Below are 22,064 nucleotides of genomic sequence, written 5' to 3' on the forward strand. Positions count from 1 at the left end.
CAAAATAAAAATTGTTCTGCAAGCTTATTACACACCATTGAATGTGATATGGAATCGAAGGCCTTTGAGAAATCCAGTAATATCATAATGACTTTATTTCCTTTATCCAAGACGATACCAATGTCATCGCAGATCTTTATCATTGCAGTTTTGGTACTGTGACCTGGACGATACCCCGATTGATAATCGGAAAGTAATTGCTAATCGTGAACATAAGCACAAATTTGCTTTTTTAAAATTCGTTCGAAAGCCTTGGACAGTGCGCTAAGAATACTTATCGGCCGCAGATTCTCAAGCGTATTGCAATTATGCTTCTTCTTAATAGGTATTACTTTCGAAAGTTTCCATGCATCGGGATAAACTGATGAGTTGATTATGCAGTTGAAAAGGAAAGTTATTGGCTGAAGGAGCAATGGTAAAATGAATTTGATGAATCTTATAGGTAGTTCATCGAGCCCGACAGCGTTGGAATTTACTTCAAAAATTGCATTAATTGTGTCGTAGTCATTGATGTTCTGAAATGTGAAACCATTTTGTGCAACACTGTGACCTCCAGCTATATCTTCAGAGGGTGAAGAAAAGTGTTGATGAAACGACTTGTTGATTTCATCTGCACTGAAGTCAATTTCAGCACTGAAAGGACGAGTGGAGAAACCTAGCTCACGTAGTTTTAACCAAAGTTGTTTCGAAGGCATTTTTACATCTAACTGACTTTTAAAATAATTACGTTTAGCTCTTAAAATCAATGTGTTTGCAGCATTTCTTAGTTTTTTGAATAGCTTAAAATCATCTTCAACGTTTGTACGCTTCCATTTCGTGTATTGTCGATCCCGATCAATCATTGCTATTTGAACTTCTGCATTGAACCATGGATTGTGCCTAGCAACAGAATTTTTAACACGTCTCAATGGAACACATTTGTCGTGCAAAGATTTAATGTACTGATTAAATATGTTTATTAATGTAATGGGATCTGTATTTGAATAAAAAATATTCCAATTAAGTTCATGGAATTCAGCAATCACAATGTTTGGATTGATATTTTTATAATCACGATAGTAGAACTCATTTGTTTCAGAAGTTGTGTTAAAATCAACAGAGGCAAAGATGAGATCATGATGGGAGATAAGAGGGACGCTAATTTGTCCAAATTTAAGGATTTTATCTGGGTTATTACTGATAATTAAATCAAGCTGTGAGGCTCCATGAGAATGAAAAAAAGTTGGTTCTTGACCGACATTCCGAAGACCAAACGCGTTTAAAGTATCCAAAAACCGATCGGTTTTTCCACACTGTTTCAAAATATTGGTGTTAAAATCTCCCATCAGTATAATTTCATCATACAGTATCCCAAATTCAGTTAGTTTATGGCTGATTAAATCGGAACATTCCAAATCTGGATGGTTATAAAAATTGCCAATTAATAACTTACTACCGTTGCACAAAACTTCACAAAAAATAAACTCGATGGTATGGTTTCCAATCAAAACTTGCGACGCTTCAATAGTTTTGTATTTCAACCACTTTTTCAAGTATATTATTAAGCCACCACCAATTTTCCCACAACGATCATTCCTTATCATGTTGTATCCATCGATATTAATAGTTCCCATACCAGTTTTGTCATTTAACCATGTTTCGTTCACGCATGCAACATCTACGTTGGATACACTCATAATTTGGCGCAGTTCATCAAACTTAGTCATATCCCTAGCGCATAGACTTTGAACGTTCAAAGACATAATGGATAATTTTTCAGCAACAAGCATAGATTTCATCACAATCCCAGGTAAACATAAATCCGTTGAGGTGTCAGAATTATGATGACTAGCCATAATCACTGGAGAGAATGTTTAAGAAGCAATGCATTGTACAAAAACAGTCTAACCAAAACATAACTCGAATCAATTAAATTCATTCATAATGACGCAAATAAAACTCAAAAAATGCTTGATAATTTCATGTGTAGCAATTTCAATAGATATTCAATATTAACATCGTAGTAGCTTCAAGACAAATGAAAGTAACTTCCCAGCAGCTCAGCCAACAGCAACAACGACAGCAGCAACAGCAACATCACGCAGTCCGCCCAGCAGTATCCATTGATGAGTTTCGTTGATAACTTTTAGGAGAGGATACAAGGAGTAACTGCAGGAAGGAGTGGAAGGACAGAGAGCTCTTATTGGATAGGTATCATGTTGTTGACTTTCAGGAAAGAAATCACGGGAGCAATCAGGAATGGAAGCAAAGGAAAAGAGAGCACTAACTAGGAAAGGTTAAGATTGATGTATTATGTTGTTCAGATGATCCACAGACGATATATGAATCACTCCAGCCTCCACCGTCTTCTTGATGCATATTTCACCGTTTCTGGAGAACACAGCTTGCAACTTGCCATCCTTTCTAGCCAGTAGTGCTTTATTTTTAATTTCTCTTGCGATCGGTGTGAGATTCTCGTTCACAAAAATCCTATCGTTGCTCTTGAACCCGATATGATCAAGCGTTAGCGTTCTCGTGCGAATGTACTTGTAATAGAAATCACATCGTTGATTTGTTATTGCAAATTGCAGAAGGATTTTGTAGCTTTTGCCAACGGTCATAGGTTGCTTTGAAAGTCGACGGATATCCACAAGAGGTGTGCTGCTATATCCAAGCTGATTGCACCATATATCGAAGTATTCCATTAGGTTCTCGGCTTTCGTGTACGGAACGCCACTCACGATGAGATCGTTCGAATACTGAGAGCGCGAGAGGGTAGATGCTGTAGAATGTATCGCCTCCTTGTTGGCTTGGACCGATCGGTTGAGATCGCTGATCGATTTGTCCAGTTGAGAGCGCATAGAGTCCAGCTCAGATTTAATCTCCATCTTCACACTCAGCATCCCATCGTTGATTTGTTTTGCCAACTCATCTTTTGTACTGTCTAACTTGTTAGAGATCCACTGAGCGAGTTGAGCGACAGACATTTCATCGGTACTGTTGGATGTCTCGTCTGGCTTAGTGCGTTTTGTAGATACATCTCTTCTTGTGTTCATTTCGATGAATTACACCGCCAACCGGTACAGACGAAGATGATGACGGATAGATTATATCACCAGTCCTCAGACAGACAGCAATTCCGAGTTTTTCACACCACAGAAGAGTAATTGAGAAAGAATATCACAGTTCACGATTAAATAGGTTGGTTATCGAATATTTGTGCACTACACTTCAGTTTTAACATGGGTAATTATTGCATAATTCGAGTATTATTGCGCCAGCACTATGTTACTACAACTGCTCCATTTGCCAGTGTTGCCAAACAATGCGGTAATACCCGGTTTTCCACGTACAACTTCATCGACACTAACATTTAGATTTTAAGAATTTAGAAAATTTCTGTAAAAAGAAGGAATTCTCCTGAATTAAAAGAAATCACCTATTTTACGTCATGTTGTAGTAAAATATAAGTGATAAAATTTTGTAGATTTCCATATATCTCTTTAATGTTTTGAAATGGATGAAAAGCGTCTTCAGGATATTCAAATCCAGTCAGTTATCCAATTAGTGACAAACTCACCAAGCGCGAAAAGCCATTTAAATAAGTATAAAAAATCAGCATTATTTTTTTCATAAGGGCCTAACAACATTCATCTATTTCTCTTAATCGTCGTTCTCTTTGCGTTATTGCAGAAAACTGATTCTCTTTTCGTAACATATTTTTGTGCTGTAGGATGGAGAATCACTATATCTTGCTTCATTAACAAGAAATATTAGAGATTTATCTGACTTAGCGAAGTTATTTTCGAAAGATAAACCGCTCATGTCAGTTAGCACCTATTGAAGTAACAGTGCAGAAATATCCAAAATGTTTAAAACTGATTTAAAAAATTTCAGAAATAACAGGTGTTTAAAAATCAAACATTAACGAATAAATACAAGATTTGAAAAGCTGAAAATGGACCCAAAGTGCATCGATGGTCGCTGCTTAGTAAAAACTGATTCAGAAACCAATGATGAACAAAAAACAATTTAACATTTGCAATTTTAACTTACCAATCACATGACCATTTTGAAATTTTTCGATTTTTGTGATTTAAAGAAGCAAGAATGTTTGATGATAGAAAGTAAATAAACTCGATAGTTTTGCTGACACTGGAAGGTTAGTGCATACGATAGTTATTCCATGAAACTTTTATGGGAATATTGCTGTTTGCGTTTGACGTGCAAACCTTGGCTAACTGGACTTCAAATGCGGTAACACAAAGCAATCAAAGGATACTTAGCAACCATGAGCCATATCACCGCCAACCTAGCAAATAAAATCAAACTTTGACTTCGCCTTCCTTGTGAAAAATCTTACCGCATTTGGTGTTCCCGCATTTGATGTTTGCGTTTCAAACGCTCACAGAAATATAAATCGAGGATATCTTTTGAAGTGCCTAAATTGGTCCAAGTATTTCTATATGATTTAAATAAAACATATAAACAGTATTCAACTTGCAAGATACTTGCATACTTTACTGTAGTATATGAACTTACCTATTTAAAAAAAACGTCTACCTGTATAAGATGAGCATAAGAAAAATCAAAACTGATAAAGTTTTTGACTTATCCTTGCAAGGTCAAAAACTCCCTAGTCTAATATTTCTGAACACCGACCATACTTACTTACTTATTTGGCTTTACATCAATTATCTTGATAAAGCCTCGCCAACAATATTTCGCCAATTCCCTCGGTTCATGGCCGCTTCTCTCCATCCTCGACTGTGACCCACGCTCTCCAGGTCCTGGTGTACCTGGTCAATCCACCTAGCTCGCTGCGCCCCACGCCTTCTTGTTCCGACCGGATTCGTGGCGAACACCACCTTTACAGGGTTGTTGTCCGGCATTCTTGCAACATGCCCTGCCCAGCGTATCCTTCCAGCTTTAGCTACCTTCACGATACTGGGTTCGCCGTAGAGTTGAGCGAGCTCGTGGTTCATCCTTCGCCGCCACACGCCGTTCTCCTGCACGCCGCCGAAGATCGTCCTTAGCACTCGGCGTTCGAAAACCCCAAGAGCTTGCAAGTCCTCCTCGAGCATAGTCCACGCCTCATGCCCATAGAGGACTACCGGTCTTATGAGCGTTTTGTACATCGTGCATTTGGTGCGGGGGTGAATCTTTCTTGACCGCAGTTTCTTTTGGAGCCCATAGTAGGCACGACTTCCGCTGATGATGCGCCTTCGTATTTCCCGACTAACATTGTTGTCAGCCGTCAACAAGGATCCGAGGTAGACGAACTCGTCCACCACCTCGAAGGTATCCCCGTCTATCGTAACACTGCTTCCTAGGCGGGCCCTGTCGCGCTCAGTTCCGCCAACCAGCATGTACTTTGTTTTCGACGCATTCACCATTAGCCCGACTCTTGTTGCTTCGCGTTTTAGGCGGGTGAACAAATCTGCCACCGTTTCAAATTTTCTCACAATAATATCCATGTCGTCCGCGAAGCAAACAAATTGTCCGGATCTCGTGAAAATCGTGCCTCGACTGTTAAGTCCGGCTCTCCGCATGACACCTTCAAGCGCAATATTGAACAACAGGCACGAAAGTCCGTCGCCCTGTTGTAGTCCCCACCGAGACTCGAACGAACTGGAGTGTTCGCCCGAGATCTTCACGCAGTTTTGCACACCGTCCATCGTTGCTCTGATCAATCTTGTGAGCTTCCCGGGAAAGCTGTTCTCGTCCATGATTTTCCATAGCTCTATGCAGTCGATACTATCGTATGCCGCCTTGAAATCGATGAACAAATGGTGCGTAGGGACCTGGTACTCACGGCATTTCTGGAGGATTTGCCGCACGGAAAAGATCTGGTCCGTTGTCGAGCGGCCGTCGATGAAACCTGCTTGATAACTTCCCACGAACTCGTTTGCTATAGGTGATAGACGACGGAAGAGAATCTGGGATAGCACTTTATAGGCGGCGTTTAGGATAGTGATTGCACGATAATTTTCACACTCCAGTTTGTCGCCCTTTTTGTAGATAGGGCATATAACGCCTTGCTTCCACTCCTCCGGTAGCTGTTCCGTTACCGACCATATATGCTTTGAAATAAAAAAAAAATCTCAACATTTTCATCACATCTAAAGCACTCAACTGATCAATTTTTGGTACGCTTATGACAAGATGTTCATCAGAATCTCAATTAATACAAAAATATAAATAACTTATCAGGGGGGCGATTCTAAAATATACCCAAGCAACCAAAAGTTCGAACAAAAGAGCATGTATATGCTTAATCAGCTGATTGAAGAATCATGAAAAGCGTTCTATACAGCGCATTTTTTAAGTAATTATCCGAACTTTAGTTCACAAAACGTTCCTTTAAGCTGCTGGAGAGAAAATAAATCAGCTCGAAAATGAACTTCAATAAGGACAACGAAAACCAAAAAAAAAACATTTTCTTTCTATCAGTATACTGTGGCCCTATTTTTAGAGATCTCTCATGGCTTGTCATTAATTGGTGTATTCATTAGCTACATTTTTTTTTTCAATGTTGTCTACAAGACTCGAACTCGAGTCGTCATCGTTGAATCTGTAGTACATACCGTTGCTCCACATACGCGTTGTTGTGTTGCTAACGAAATAAAGCAATGTGTTGATTTCTTATGTATATGCTCCAATATTTCCATTTTAAACTTGTTGTGAACTTTAACTTCTTTACGAAGTCAATATCAAACTTAATAGACACTTGAAAGTTCAAACAAATACACTAGGAACTTCATCTAAACTTGCGTGATTTGACGTTTCCAAGATTGTTTTGATTTTCACAAGTAAACCTCTTTCCATTGAATATGTGATTCAATAAAAAAAATGTGAATTTTAAGTTGACTTATCGGAGTGAAATATAATTCTGAGTCCACCAAGGATCAACAAATTTGTGGAAGACCAGATAGATAGTGCCAAATAGGATGGGAACAGGCGAGAAAATGTAACATTCCTATCCGGGGTACAACGGAGCTAAAGCTGCACTCGACCCTGTTGTGAACAGTGCTGTAATACAAAATAAAATTTGTTACGGGAGAATTTATCAAATGCAACGGAAATTTGCAGATACAGGTAGGTGAAATATGTATTAATGTGAAGTTCTATATCAATGATAATGTTCGAAGATGCGCGAAACGAAGTACGAGGATATTATGGATCACTTTCTTCCTTCTAGGATGTGGGCTTTTTCGATCACTACTTACTGCTTCCAACAGGGAACTATTTGCTTGAAATCGTAAAACTTAATAATAATTGAAATATTACATGGTGAATTAATGTTTAGTCTAATTGATTGAAAACGTTTTTTTTTTTTTTTCAGATCAAGAATAATTCCCAAGTTTGAAAGAAGTTTACAATAGGTACGGTTTACATATAAAGAGAACGATGTGCTTGAAGTTCACAACAAGTTCAGTTCGATCCGCATCAAGTCGCTACGAAATCTAAATTCGTACTTTATTACAACTTTCAAGTCAGAAAGAAGTTCTACTTAAGTACGGTTAGAATTTCCAATGAACATTGTATTCAAGTTCTAAATGGGTTCGTTGCGAACTTGATTCGTACTTATAAGTTGTTTTGAAAGATAGTAGAGAACTTTGTATGTACTTAAAAGTTCTTAGCAAATATATGCGAATCGTGTTTAAGACTGAAGTTCCGATTGGAATTGCATCGTCATTTTAATCAGCAATAAAGTTTCTTGGAGTGAAATTCAGACCTGATGTGAACTTCTGAGTTCACTTTTCAAGTAAAATCCGAACTATTGGTTGCTTGGGTATTGACCTCAAGGGGGCGAAAGTCAAAAAAGATTGGGAACACTGCGCTAGAGGATAAAAGTTGATAAAGTGTTCGAATTCAATGTTGTAATTCAAGCTGCAATAAATTTTGAATGACCCTATCAGAAAACTAATAAGAAATATACACAGTATGGAAAAGGTCAGATTAAACAAACCCAGTTTTACATGTACAGTTATTCCACATGTAGATTCTAGCTGTTCTTAAGCAATGGACAAGGAAAAAAGCATTGAAGGTTTTCACATGAACATCTAACGCGTGTACGAAACCCGTTTAACAAGACCAACAACTATGCCTTATACACGGCATCCACGGACGACTTTATGTTATGTAGATATTAGATTTGAATTTTCATCATTCCACATATTATTTCTCAGAGCTGCTCACCCCGGTTCGCTGGCCAGTAAGAGCCGTACACCCACCGACCAGCACCCAGCATTACCCGTTCTTCTTCTGGCTTCCGCTTTTAGCCAGCATCATCTTACTGGGCATCCTTGTGCGGTCTTTTGCTGCGCTTCGTGTTTTCCCGATTATGGTCTTCAGTTAATGTGCGGCCGTGTGCTGCTCTGCCTGTATGTGTACGTGGTGGTTTTAGGGGTTAGATGACTACGCTTTCCTTTTATTAAACATTTTCAAAGCATACATGTTTTATTACTATACGCTTCGCTACCACCTACGCTCTCCCAACCCGCATTTTTCAGTCGTTTTTCACTCCTGCTCAACAGTCAATGCTCCCTGACCAACTACAGGTTGGGGGTAAGGTATAGCTTACTCAACGTGTATCCATGGAAGATAATTTCTATGAACGTTCTGAAGTGAAATTCATTAAAACCATTCTATTTATATACAACCAATTTGCATTGATGTTTTTCTTTCGTCGTCGTGTTTGTGTGAATTGAATTATGCAAAGTGAAAAAGACATCTCTCAGGTAACAATTTTTGAGAAAATTGCGTCGATGGGTTTCTATTTTGTTCTCCAGAGCTATTTACCCATCTACATAATTAAGACACGGGAAAAAAAAATTACACCACTCAATTTTACATAATTATTTATTGATCTACCTGTGTTCTGCACCATCTTCTGCGCGGTTATCAAATTATTGACAAAATACACGCCCTCCAACATTTTCCCAGACACGAGCGTGTTTTAGAAATATCTCGTTTAATTACATTGTGTACTCACATTTCATAGCAATAGTTAATTCTAAAGACATCAATCAGGAGATTTTGCAATGAAGAAAACTCATTTATTCTAATTGCTATATTCTTGTTTTCTTTATTTTAAGCACAGCTTCCGAACTGAAAAAAGTAAGAGATGAACGTATCGGATGCGAAAAATAATTACAGTACCTACCTCCCATCCAAGGATGGGCAAAATTTCCGTAGCAGAAAAAGGAGAAAAAATAAGAAGCGAAGCAATGGCTGGAAGCCATTCAAATGAAGTGAAAGTAAATCGTCAGACGACACAATGAAATTGGTTGAGAAAAGGGTTGAAACTTAAATGGGTTTTTTGTGTTTTCGACATTTTTTTTTCTCTCAGATTCATCTGAGAATCAATTCTATTTTTGTTTTATCTAAAGGAATGAATTATATAGCATACAAAGTGACTTGGGGAAGAGTATCGATTTCGTAACTTTGTCAATACATTGGTGCGAGAGCAATTGATAGATCAAACATAAAACGAATTTCCTCGGTTTATTTTTAGTATTCATAACGGTTAATACACATGCAAGAGTTTGAGATATGGGGATTTTTTTTATTATCGGACAATTTGGGCCGAAGGTTCTCCGATTTGTATGAAATTTTCACCAGAGGTAGAGCTTGTGGATACATGACCAAAAGTGAAATTTAAAAAAATTATAGTGGCCTATTTTCCCGGAAAACTTTAGATGAACTTTCACGATTTCCCAATTGACGAAAAGCTTCTTCTGACTCGAAAGGGAACGATGGTTTACTGCGTTACACTTAAATGCGTGTAAATTACTGCCGCCGTTAGCGCACGGTTATGACGCCCACAATGGAACACATTTTCCTATGGGAAGCGTGCGGGTGGCCATCGGTTTTTCAGTTCTGTCGCCTAAACGGTAAAAGATACCACTTTGGCGTCTATGGACGAATGTAAGAGTATGAATTGATGAAACAAAACATATTTTTTTGAAAATTTTTAATGATACAGACGATAGTTGTTTCCCTATTTTTTCGACAACTTTCTCTACGGTAAAAAAATTTCCGGGAAATGTTTTTCTTTTTATATTTTAAATAAATTGCTGAGGAAATTTCCTTTTGATTTCACTAAAAACTTTTGTTCTACGATGCACAGTTCAGGAGATATGAATTTTTAAAGTTTAAGGTATATAGGGAAATCGGAAAAATTCATCTAGAGTTTTCCGGGAAAATAGGCCACTATAATTTTTTTTGAATTTCACTTTTGGCCATGTATCCACGAGCTCTACCTCTGGTGAAAATTTCATACAAATCGGAGAACCTTCGGCCCAAACCTGTCCGATAATTTAAAAAAATGCCCATATCTTACGCATCATACAATTTGCTTTTAATTTTCATACAAAAATCTTACCATGGGAGGAGGGGGGTTAACAACCCCTCAAAAATTGTATTGCTTAATTAATGGATAGCCCCAAGTGCTCATAAAACACTAAGTTGAGGAATAGCCTTGCTTCGATCTTGCACATATGTTCATCTAGAACAGTGTTTCCCAAACTTTCTCAACTTTCGCCCCTGTGAGGCCTATATTTTTTTGGAATCGCCCCCTGATGTGACACAAATGTTTGAATTGAGCGCTCTACTGATCAATATTTTATCAAAATTGTATCGAAACTCTATCAAAATGTGTTAACAATATCTAGCATTTGTGCTTTTGAAACACATATATACGCCACAAAAACTACTGGACATTACACAAGATACCGTCCAGAAACGGTAATTTATAACAATTTGATATTATCTTGCGTGTAACAGATTTAGTTTTCGATGTAAGTTTGGTCCAGTTTCAACTATTCAAATGTAATATTTGTAATATGATTCGTTATTTGTAATTGAATTACATATTGATTTATATGTAATTTTTGTAATAAATGTTTGACGTTTCTGTAACACTTTTCATCCAATCCAAAACACTGAAAAAAAGAGAGTTTAGTTTCACTTTGCTCCGGCATGCGAGCTACATGTACAGCCCTCCGCAGCCTGCATTGCAGTTCTATATGCTTAACAATACCCATTTATCAATAGACTTGGTATAACTTTTGATTCATGTGGAGAGTAGTGTTTGATCTTTCGACATTGACGCTTGCTCCAGCGGTGGCAGGCGATGAGGGCTGGATCGAACATGTGGCGCGTCGGACGAGTAAAGTGGAAAAGTGCCGTGATCGATTAGTTCTTTTTGAACCTTCGTCCTTGACACTTGTTCCTGGGCAGTGCGTCAATAAAGCCCGAGCAGTCGTCAGTTGTTTTCCCTCTCGGGTCGCGCGCCTATTTTCCCTGAGTGCTTTTATATAGCCAAACAAACGAGTGAAGCTAAAAAAAAATTTGAATGGTTCGACACTACAAGTGTAGACATGCGAAAGGTTTACTTTATTCAACAAAGTTAGCGTGGTTCGCCACTGTAAGTGTCGGCATAATAATAAGAGTGTTATATAATGTTCCAGCCAATCTAGTTTTTCGTTTGTTTTTTTTTTTCAAATGAGTAAAATATAATAACACATGCTTTCGTCCTGACAGCTGAGGAATGTTACATTTAGGTATTTGTTCAACAAACTTTGAAGGGTTCGTCACCTCACGTGTCGGCATAATTTTCCTCCACATAAAAATTGTTCATATCAAATGAAAATATTGTTTTTACACATATGCATTTTTATATCTCACAAATAATTATTTATCATTGTCTAATCGCTCTTCAAAGTGAATACTGTGACCCAAAGATCCTGCCCATTAACAAACTTCCCTCCCAGTAACCTTTGTGGAGATGCAGAGGCAAACACGGTCTCCAAATAGCAAAGGTTAGACTCTAACATTCCTTCCCCTAATCTCACCTGACTGGGGAGCACTGAATAATACACACAGAAGAAGTGTATGGCCAATACCAGCCGAACTAATAGTTGATTCATTGTACATTTTCACTGACTTCGATCAATCACGGAATAGCAACCATTGATATGTGTATTCAGTCTAAGCTAAGCTAATCCAAAACACTGAAAAAATATATTAAAATCTAGATTTTTTTTTGTACTCATTCTCATCAAAAAAAACTTTTTTGAAGATTTAAATCCAACATATCTCTGATGTTTCTTCAAATCTATTATTAAAAAGTGTTGTTGTCTTCGGGATTTAGCGGTTTTATCGTTGGAACCAGATTTTTGCATGCCATACTTTCCGAAAATTGTTTATAGAATGATTTGTACCATACAAACTGATAAGAATGCGTACAATCGAAATACAGTCAATTCTCCATAACTCGATACTTAAGGATCCATCGAGTAAGAAAATATCGAGTTATAAAACACAAAACCAGTGAAATTGCTGTACAAGAGACAATCGAGCATGAAAATCAACTTTTACTATTATATTCAAACTCGATAGCGAGATACGGAATATAGAGTAAGGAAGAGTTGACCTATTTAAATTACTACTGTAGATTTGTTGACAAGCTACAAATGTTGTATATCGTAATTTTAAAATAACTGTTACGGATAATAATCTTCACTGGCCGGACTAGTGCACCCACGGAAATCACTCGCGGAATAGTTCATTTCGGATAATAGTTTAAACATTCGATTTATCCTTTGACCGATAAGTTAATCAGCGGCAATAAATCACACACGGGTAATTTTCCTTTAGCGGACTGTATATTAAAATGTACCGACACGGCGGACGCACGGGAGAGAACTAACTGATCAGTCTCGATCTACTGCTCGATGCCATCGGTTTGGCACTCAACTACCGAAAATCTCTTGCAACAGTGAGTCGTATTCGGGTCTATCCTATACTACGTAACAATAACCATGCTTAAATATATAAACGATTTAAGGTAAAATTGTGCTGGAAATAGATAACTTTTCTACACTTATCTGAAATCAAATGCAAAATTTTAAATTATCTTGTTTTAGATATATTTCTGTTTAATATGTTTTGATTTGATTTGATAAACATACACACTAAGAAAAAACTACCTACGTAACCATGAAGCATTTAAAATGGAAGTATTGTAGCATTATATTTGCCTCAAAGGCATAGCAATTGATGCTTCTCAACGGTATATCTGCCTATAATTCAGATTTTGGCGAAATAACGGGTTATCAAGGTGCCAGACCTTCAGCAACGTTTCTTTGTAGCCGTCAAAAAGCGTAACGCCTTGGTATACACGGAGAAAATTAAGTACTCAAGAGTGAGTTCATTCCACTCAATTCTAGGGGTTCGTGCATTAACCTTATTTTGAGTTGACGGGGTAGAAGTTGTTTTCATTTGCAGCCATGCGAAAAAATACCTACTAGTTAAGTTCTTTTCACTCATCGGGCAGATCAAATAACTCAACATCCAGTACTAGGCCACTAACTCAAATTGAGGTAACACACAAAGATTCGGTTTTTGGGTTGTTTTGCTTTTCGCTCTCTGACAACAATAGAAGGGGCGAATGAAATAGGGAGAGAAAAATAACTCATACATACAGTGGCGCGGGAAGTGGGTAGGACAGGTAGGACATGTACTACGCACAATGAAACCTGGGTAGGACAGTCGAAGAATTGTCTTACCCACGATTCCAGAAAAATAAACCCCAAACAAGCAGAAAGCATGAAAAATAAATTAAATTATCTATTACCTGTTTAACATACATACAAACTCGATCAACGTCGTACTTATTCTTATGGAGGATGGAAGACACGATAAGGTTGTTCACGGTTTCTCATTTCTAGTGAAGCATGACATGGTGTGTGCAAGACCCCCAAATTATTCTGGCTCGAGTGAAGAACGATTGGGAATATCTATAGTGAAAATCTATGGAAACTAACTGTTTGAATTATTACAAGAAGCTGCTTTAATTGATAGAAAAGCTAATGCATCCAATCCCTTATTACATTTGTTAATGCATCGATGGATGTTTTCATAAAAATATTAACAACCAACCCTGTGTATGTCCTGGGACAAATTTTTTGTGAAAGTATTTCATGAGAAGTTTTTGGAACCTCCATAGGGAATTATCAAAAGGTTCTTGAAGAATATTTGGAAGAAGCTATGGATTAATCTGAGACCAGTCGCATCGCGTTTTACAAAGCATGAGTGTGGTGGTTTGAGGGATTTCTGAACGTGCGATCACACTTGATAGAATCTATCAAATTCTCTTCACGATTTTCAGAACAATTCCAATTGAACTCACAGAGTGTCAAGAAATTCTTGTCTGATTCAGAATTGCCATAGAAATTTATGGTAGTAGTTCTTACATAATTCTTCAAACATGATTTCATCAAATTCCCATTGATATATTTTGGTCTTCATTTTCATACAAGTCTCTAAAAAGTCTCTTGTTCCTTTGTTTTAACCAAAATGGTCTTTAAAGTTTCTTTTTTTCCTAATTCCAAATCCTCCATTCGTTTCTACTTTAGAATTTTCTTCATAAATAGCTCACGGATGTATATTTCGGTAAAAAAAATCTTGACATTTCCCTGGATACATTCCTGGAAGAATTCTTGAAAAAAACTTTCAGGACCAGAAATACCAAGAAATCTCATAGATTTAGTGGAGAAATTTCAGTACAAATAGTAGAAGACATGATCATAGAAGAACTAAGCTCTGGGATAATTGCTAAAGGTATCTTCAGAAAAAAATCTAGTTGAAATCGTATATAAATCCTGCAAGATAGGAGCCCTAAAATTCCTGGAGGCATTGCTTGAGAAGTTATCGATTGGATTTCAGAAGATGTTCTGACCAGGAATCTTAGGGGATGTTCCTGGGAGATCTATGAATGAATTTTAATTTTTTGAAGGAATTAGGACTTCCTTGAGTATTTTTTCAAACAATTTTTGGAAGAATTTTTATGATTTGCTAAATAATCTTTGAAGAAATTTCATATCTGTGGTACTCCTCCAAACTCTTATTTCCTGGTTTCCATTAGGTTCGTTTTGTTTTTTTGCTTTCTGTTTGGTTTCTTTTCAGCATTTTTTTGATTTCTTTATGTCTATTTTTTCAGGCAACAGGTTTTCAATATCCTGTAAAGAAGGAAAGCTTTCGTCTTGTGGTAACGACTGGCATCCTTTGCATTTGAGCCCCTTAAACATAGTTACTTTCAATTTCCAGTTTATGAATCTATAAGGTGCAAGTTTTTCTTAGCTTCATAGTGCACAAAATATTTGCCAACGTTTGTCCTACCCACGGTTTCGAACGTGGACGCGCCTCTGCATACATAAGTTTAAAAATACTCAAATATGGGTCTTTCGTTTTCTCCGTGTATTTATAAGAAACCAGAACTGAGACTCTTTAGACTTAGTTTGCCAAATCATGAAGTTTGGTGTTACTAATGAGCTGAACAAGGCATATTTCCTCCAATCAAAAAGGCAAGACGAACTAACCTTTTACTTGCTCCGCACTTTAGCTATTTCCACATGTTTAACACAAACACGATTTAAAGCTGAATAAGTATTTTAAAAAATCCTATAAGAACAGTTGATTGAAAAGAGGCCAAAATAAAGATTAACAAACACATTGTTCAAAAATAAATCATAGCATAACTGATGCTTTCTTAAAGTATTCCAAATAGCTGTTTAGAAAATAAACATGTCAAGCTTCCAGAATTATAGGATTATTTTGAAAAAAAAAAAAACATTTAAGCCAAGTATTCCGAGTAGCAGCGAAGTTCTGACAACCAAAACGTGATATTGCCTTGATTGTCATAAGAGATAAAAGATCTAGACAATATCAAAATTTTGTTGCTGGAACTTCTGAACTATAACAAAATTTGATGTTTGCAGATTTAATAAATAGCTCGCAGCTATTTGTTGAATCTTACAAAATCAAAATATGACATGATTATGTTGTTCTACGGGGCAACGTTGCGTAGTTGGCTTCACGTTCGCTTCATAAGCGGATCATCATGAGTTTGATTCCCAGTTCATCCCCAACAAAAAAACTTTTCGTCAGTCCGCTCGAAAACTACACGAGCTCCACCCGTTCAACACCATGGCCTTCTGGAAGCGGACTGACAACTGACCCTCTTCTGAGCGAACATGCTCTAATGTACCTGGATAACATGACGATCAACCAACGGCAAGGAATAATGGATTTCTCTCTGGATTGATAAAAAAAAGCAACTTCGCAGGTAACGTCGGATCCAAAAATGGATTTAATCGATAAAGCAGATAAGGGATACGGACAATGTACTTAAATAAAATGAACAACTGTCAAATTTGAATTCGCTCTGATGATGCCCTAGCTGGCGATTAATAGCTCAATAAGTTTAGCAAATGGAAAATAAAAAATATGTTGTTCTAGGATTTAATTTTAGACATTGTAAATTTGTTAAGTGTAACCAATTTCTATTTGTCGTACCGGTACATACCGCTGCCTTCTTCTCGTTGATGTACGAATGGCCGACACAGCGACACCAATCCTGCTCTGCGGCCGGAACTCTCGCCGGAATGGCGAAGCGGGTGGATGTACGGACGGTTCTTCAGTCCGTTGACGGGCCAGCGGGCGTTGCTGGACGGTGGGGTTCACAGGCGTCTTCCCTCATGGACGTAATCGGCCGGCCGTGGCATAACCACCTTGGAAAGCCGAGAGGGGAAATCCTCCTTAGCGATTAAGGCCTATGGCCTAAGGATTCGGCCAATAATGGACGGCGAATATCCTTAACGATTAGGCACGGAAGCCTAAAGGCTTCGCGGGCCGACCCGTGTGCTGGACGGAACCAATAAACAGGTACAAGAGGTCCTATTGGACAAAGACAATTCCAAAGTGTTCACTCGGAACGGTGCAGGATAGGCTTTTTACCTGAGCGATTTCTTCCCAAGCATCCACTTAGCTCCTGCTAAAGGATTAAAGGAAAAGGGGGGGGGGGGGTGTTGCTCACTCTATAGCACTGCACTTAAAAACACGTCTTTAGCACACGGACGCCTGATATTGAAAGAGGCCAGCTATTGGCAATGGCCGTTCTTTACAAATTTTCGTTTTCCCACTTTCCGTCATTCCAATGATTTTTAGCTTTAGCCATACTTTCCGTTATACTGCAGCATTAGTAGCAAATAAATCTATTTGCAGCGGTACTGAACCCTATCACTCCTGTGGTATTTCTTCTATTCTTGCACAAGAAACGTGAAGGGTCCAACAAACAACAATATAAATAAAAACAAAAATCCACAATTTGTAACCAACCGGTTACAACATCATTTCCAGATCTTTTAACTCTTATATCTATGAGGTTAATATCACTTTTACCTATCATAATATAGTTTTTCCCATCTGTTCCGTTCAAGAAAAGTGTAAATATCTTTGATAGGATTTGTTAAAGAAATGTCTATAGCGAGCTTCATTTGAAATGACATTTTCCTCAAATGAATACTGCGATCTAATAATAATGATTTACTTGGTCATTTCTGAAAAAAAAAAATCCCACACGTCAAGATATTCGATTACTTTTCTTTTCAAGTGTATAGCCTCATAACCCTTCAAATGGTTGAAATATATTCATACAGAGGACTATTTCTTTAATGCATAATAGGTTTATGAGAAATACAAAGCATTAAAATAATTAAATAATAAAAATTTAAATTATTAAATAAATTAATACTTATTAAAGTTAATAAATTAATCAAATTGAAGTTTTGAACAAATTAAAACTTATGAAATTATATTAAGCATTTCAGACTGATTTTACTTTTTGTGAATAAACTTTATTTCTGTCCATCATTGATATGAGTTTTCCCACTATACGCTTAAAATTGCCAACTGAACTCAGCTTGGATCAGCGCTACACAGCAGTTTCATAATATGCTTTTTCAGTCGTTGATTAGCTTAGCATCTGTTGATTAGACATTGTCGAAAAGAAGCTCAAACATGACCAATATTCAGCTATGAGAGGTTAATATTCTATATTCTGCACTGTACGGTATATTTATCAATTCTGTGATGGCGCAGATGGCAAGGCATACCTTTGACGATAGAAAAGCTGCACTAAATGCTTGTAAATGTCTCTAAAACTGAAAAATAAAGTTGATATTCAGCGACATGTTTTGAAGTTACTCCAAATTTGTGTGAACGACGCCTGAACAAAGCTTGGCCATGAAAATTATTAAAATGTTATTAAGCATGTATAAAACTGCCGTACTGGTTTTTGTTAAATGAGTGAATATTTGTTGGACATACTGGATCTAAATTTTCAGGGGATGAAATACGATAACTTGTTCCTTATTCAGGGTGTCTACTCGCTTACATAAACGGAATTCCCTGACATTTCCAGGTTTTTCTAGATTCTACAGAAAGAATACTTATAACATAAAATAACAAAAAAATAAAACGAAATAAAATAGTTCTAAAACAAGATGTATGTATAAAAGTTATTATTAATAACTGCGTATTCATGTGAAAACAGATCATGCACTATTCATTTTTGGCACGCGTTCAGTGAAGAAACCTCAAATGGTGTCCATGGGCTGTTTGGATACTAAAAACAGCTAAATGGAAGAAAAAAAGAAAAAAAAATGGCATACAGATGTTTGTGACAATATTTCACATTAAAATTTGCAAGCCGTATACATTACTCCATTTTTTTTTCAATTATTTTCTCAAAAAATTTCATCAGAAATCATTTCAAGTATTTGCCCAAAGATTCAAATATAACTCCGAATAGGCTAGAATAGATTTATAGATTTGCAGCCCTAGGATAGCTCAGGAATTCATGTAGTGATTATTTACCGTTGAATCCCTTCAACAATTTTCCTAAGGAATTCTTAAAAGAATTTTGTTAAGATATCTAAAAAAAAACAACCTGGTTTTTGCCAATTATAACAACAGAAATTAACTCAGAGATCGTAAGGCATGTTTTTGCATATTCTGGATATATTTCAAGAAGGCCCTAAGTCCTCCAGGATTTCATCAATTGATTCTTCCATCGATTTTCCTAGGACACACTCTAAGGCTTTCGTTTAAAAATTGTCCTCTTAATTTATTTACGATTTAAACACAGAATTTTGCTTAGGAAATCGCCAAGAATTTTTAAGAAATTTTGCTTAGGAAATCCTACAGTAATTCTTAAAGTTTCTCAAAGATTTGTCCAGGTATTCTTCCAAAATGTTTTATAGTCATTTATCGATGGAAATATAAATGTTTTTGTTTTCAGAAATTTGAAATATGTTAAAAAAAATGTGAGGTGTTTCTAAAGCAAATTTTGAAGTCATCTCTGATGAAACTTGTGTAAGTTTTAAAGTCACCCTTGATAAATACGGTTACTAGAACAACTCATTGACCCTTGAGGAATTTTTAGAAGAGTTTCTAGGTAAATTGAAAAATGCAAAAATATGTGTAGGATTTTCTGGCGAAATTGGTATGGAACCTTAAATAATTTTTTGTAAGTTCCATTTTTTTAGAAATGTTTGGAAGAACTGCAGATTCGACGAAATTCTGGAGAAATTTTTACAAAACAAAAACAAAATCTAGAGGAAATCTATGATGAAACAAAGGGTCGAGTTTGGGAAATTCTTTAGAATGTTCTTAATAGATTTTGGAGAAATTCTTGTCGAGATTTTTGACTTGAAAAAATACTCTGAACAATTTCTATCAAAGACTCTGGATTTAGCCTTTGCCGTTTTTTGGAAGAAAATCTGTAAAAATCTTAAGAAAATTATCTGGAAAACTCGGTTGAAAGATTATAAATATCTAGAGAAAGCCCTAAGATAGTGTTTGCTAAAAAATTCAAAGTAATATATGAACAAATTACTGGAGATAGTAACGCTGAATTTTTTGGAGCAAATTCTGGATAAATTACTTAAGACATTCTTTGAAAAATCGCTTGAAGAAAGTCTAAGAGAATTGGTATACAGTAAGTAATTTATTTACAGTTTAGTTTCGGAAATAATATTAACCGAACAACGAAAACAGTGTGTGAAGGATAAAGATACAACACATAGTCCTTAAACAAATGAACAATTTGGGGAAAAAATCGATTTTTTCATTGATTCTCTTTACCGAAATATTTGTAGCACACTAACGCCTCCTAGTTGAAGAATGTTTAGCTTACCAAACATACAGTGTTTAGCGTCTACGAGGAACTTTGCTTCGGTTATTAATTAGCATTAGCATTAAGCATTTCGCACAAATTCATAGGTGGTACAGTCCTAGACCATTGTATGAGGCAACCCTCCTTCCCGTCCGTTACCAAAGTTAGAAATTTGGGACTAACCTCTAACACTTAGACAAGATTGACGCATCCTCAAATAGTCGAGAGCTGTCCTGGTCATGTCCTTGCGAAAGCTGAGGAATCGGAAAGGATGATTGATTGAACACCTACTTAAGAAAGATGCAGAGAACTCTACGACCTCTCATAGGTGTTACGGTATGTTGTGGAATGTTGATGGAAAGGGTAGTGCCATAGGATACGTTCGGTAGACGTTCTGGCCGACAAATGGTTAATATTTACGCATTGTGATCATGCGCTGCTAATCAGAACAAACTCACCAAATTCTTTTTTCGAAACGAATTCAATTGCTGGAGCCATCACAGAGCACTTTTGAGTAAAACGCAAGCAAATCATCTTCCGAGAAAAAATACCATCCGCCAAATCTAATTTTCACAAGCCGAATCGAAAAAAAAACTCGGAGTGAGGTAAACGCGACACCAACTTCGCTTCGTTTATTAATTCATTTTAAAAACAAATATTTTGAAAAAAAGGGGCCGAGACACAAAGTTGTATACAGTTGTATGTATTGTATACGTATACGTGGTACGTTGGTTAGCTTTGAGTTAAGTATAATAAAAGGTGTTTTTCCTGTTCAATAGAACAAACAATTCGTTAAATATTGGCATGTTTTTTAAGCTCCCATAACATTTATATGGAATGAATAATAAATTGCTGATTAAACTTCAAAATTAATTTTCTCATAAATTGGTTTGGGCCACTTACACTTATTTGTTTCTACCCCCTCATATATCAAGGATTTGCCGTTTGGTAGAACAATGTTTGATTATACACTTTTTACCAAATAATAGATCAAAAGTTGTGACAACGCTGCTGACTCAATTAAGCATAATAGTTGATAATATTGTCATCGACTAATTTCAATTCGGTGCACAGCATTATTATAACAACTCTTAAAATCGATGGTTTAAAATTTAGTCCACAGCTCGCTAAAAACCTCGAGTTTGTCAACCTTTCAATCGTGCCAGGGACGGGGTAAAATAGAGCTTTTAAATAGAAAATCTCATTTTCCCCTTTCACCCCCGACTCGTTACCAGTGGCCGAATCGTGTACGTGAACAGTGGCTCGCAGTATGTGCGTATAATAACAATTTGATATATAAATGTGTTTATATGTTAAAACCACCCTTTTAGTCGGACCGTCCACGTACGACAAAGTCGGTGTCGGTACAAATGCGAAGAGAATGAGTTCAAACACAACAGAGCCAGTAAGAGTTTGGGGACGGCTTGGTATTTCCTGCTACCATCCCAGCAACGAAGCATCTCCTTTGGCTGTAGGGTAACCATATGAGTGAATCTGAAAAATCAGGACATACAACTCAAATTCATTGGATTTTTACTCAATAGTTAAATTTAAAAATTTTGTGTGCAGTTTGAACATTTTTTTCGTAAGATATATTGGCTAAAATTTTCATCTGCGTGTTCAAACTTTTTAATATTGACTGAATGAGTCAAAAAATCATTGCATACATTTTTGTACTGTTTTGAAGTCAAAACTTTTAAAAGCAAATGAATGATAGATTTCCAAGCAACATAGTTCACCATGGCTTCTCCGTTAAAAAAATATTGCGAAAGTCTTTAGCATGAGAACATATCACATTATTTATATTACATTTTAGCGTTATTCTAAAGTGGAAAAAGTTAGGATAGAAACCATATGTATAAAAGTTAAATTTTGAATATTATTTTTGAGGAAAATCAGGACCCATTATTAAAAATCAATAATAACGCATCACATCAAATTAAAAATCATGTCCTTTTCAAAACAGAACGTATGGTAACCCCATTTGCCTGTTATTGCGAGATTTGGCCGCGCCAGAGGATACTGGGCTTCCAGTCGCACTTTTCACTAAAGCTAGGGA

The sequence above is a fragment of the Aedes aegypti genome, chromosome 3 (assembly GCF_002204515.2).
Source record: "Aedes aegypti strain LVP_AGWG chromosome 3, AaegL5.0 Primary Assembly, whole genome shotgun sequence".
Taxonomy (NCBI): Eukaryota; Metazoa; Arthropoda; class Insecta; order Diptera; family Culicidae; genus Aedes; species Aedes aegypti.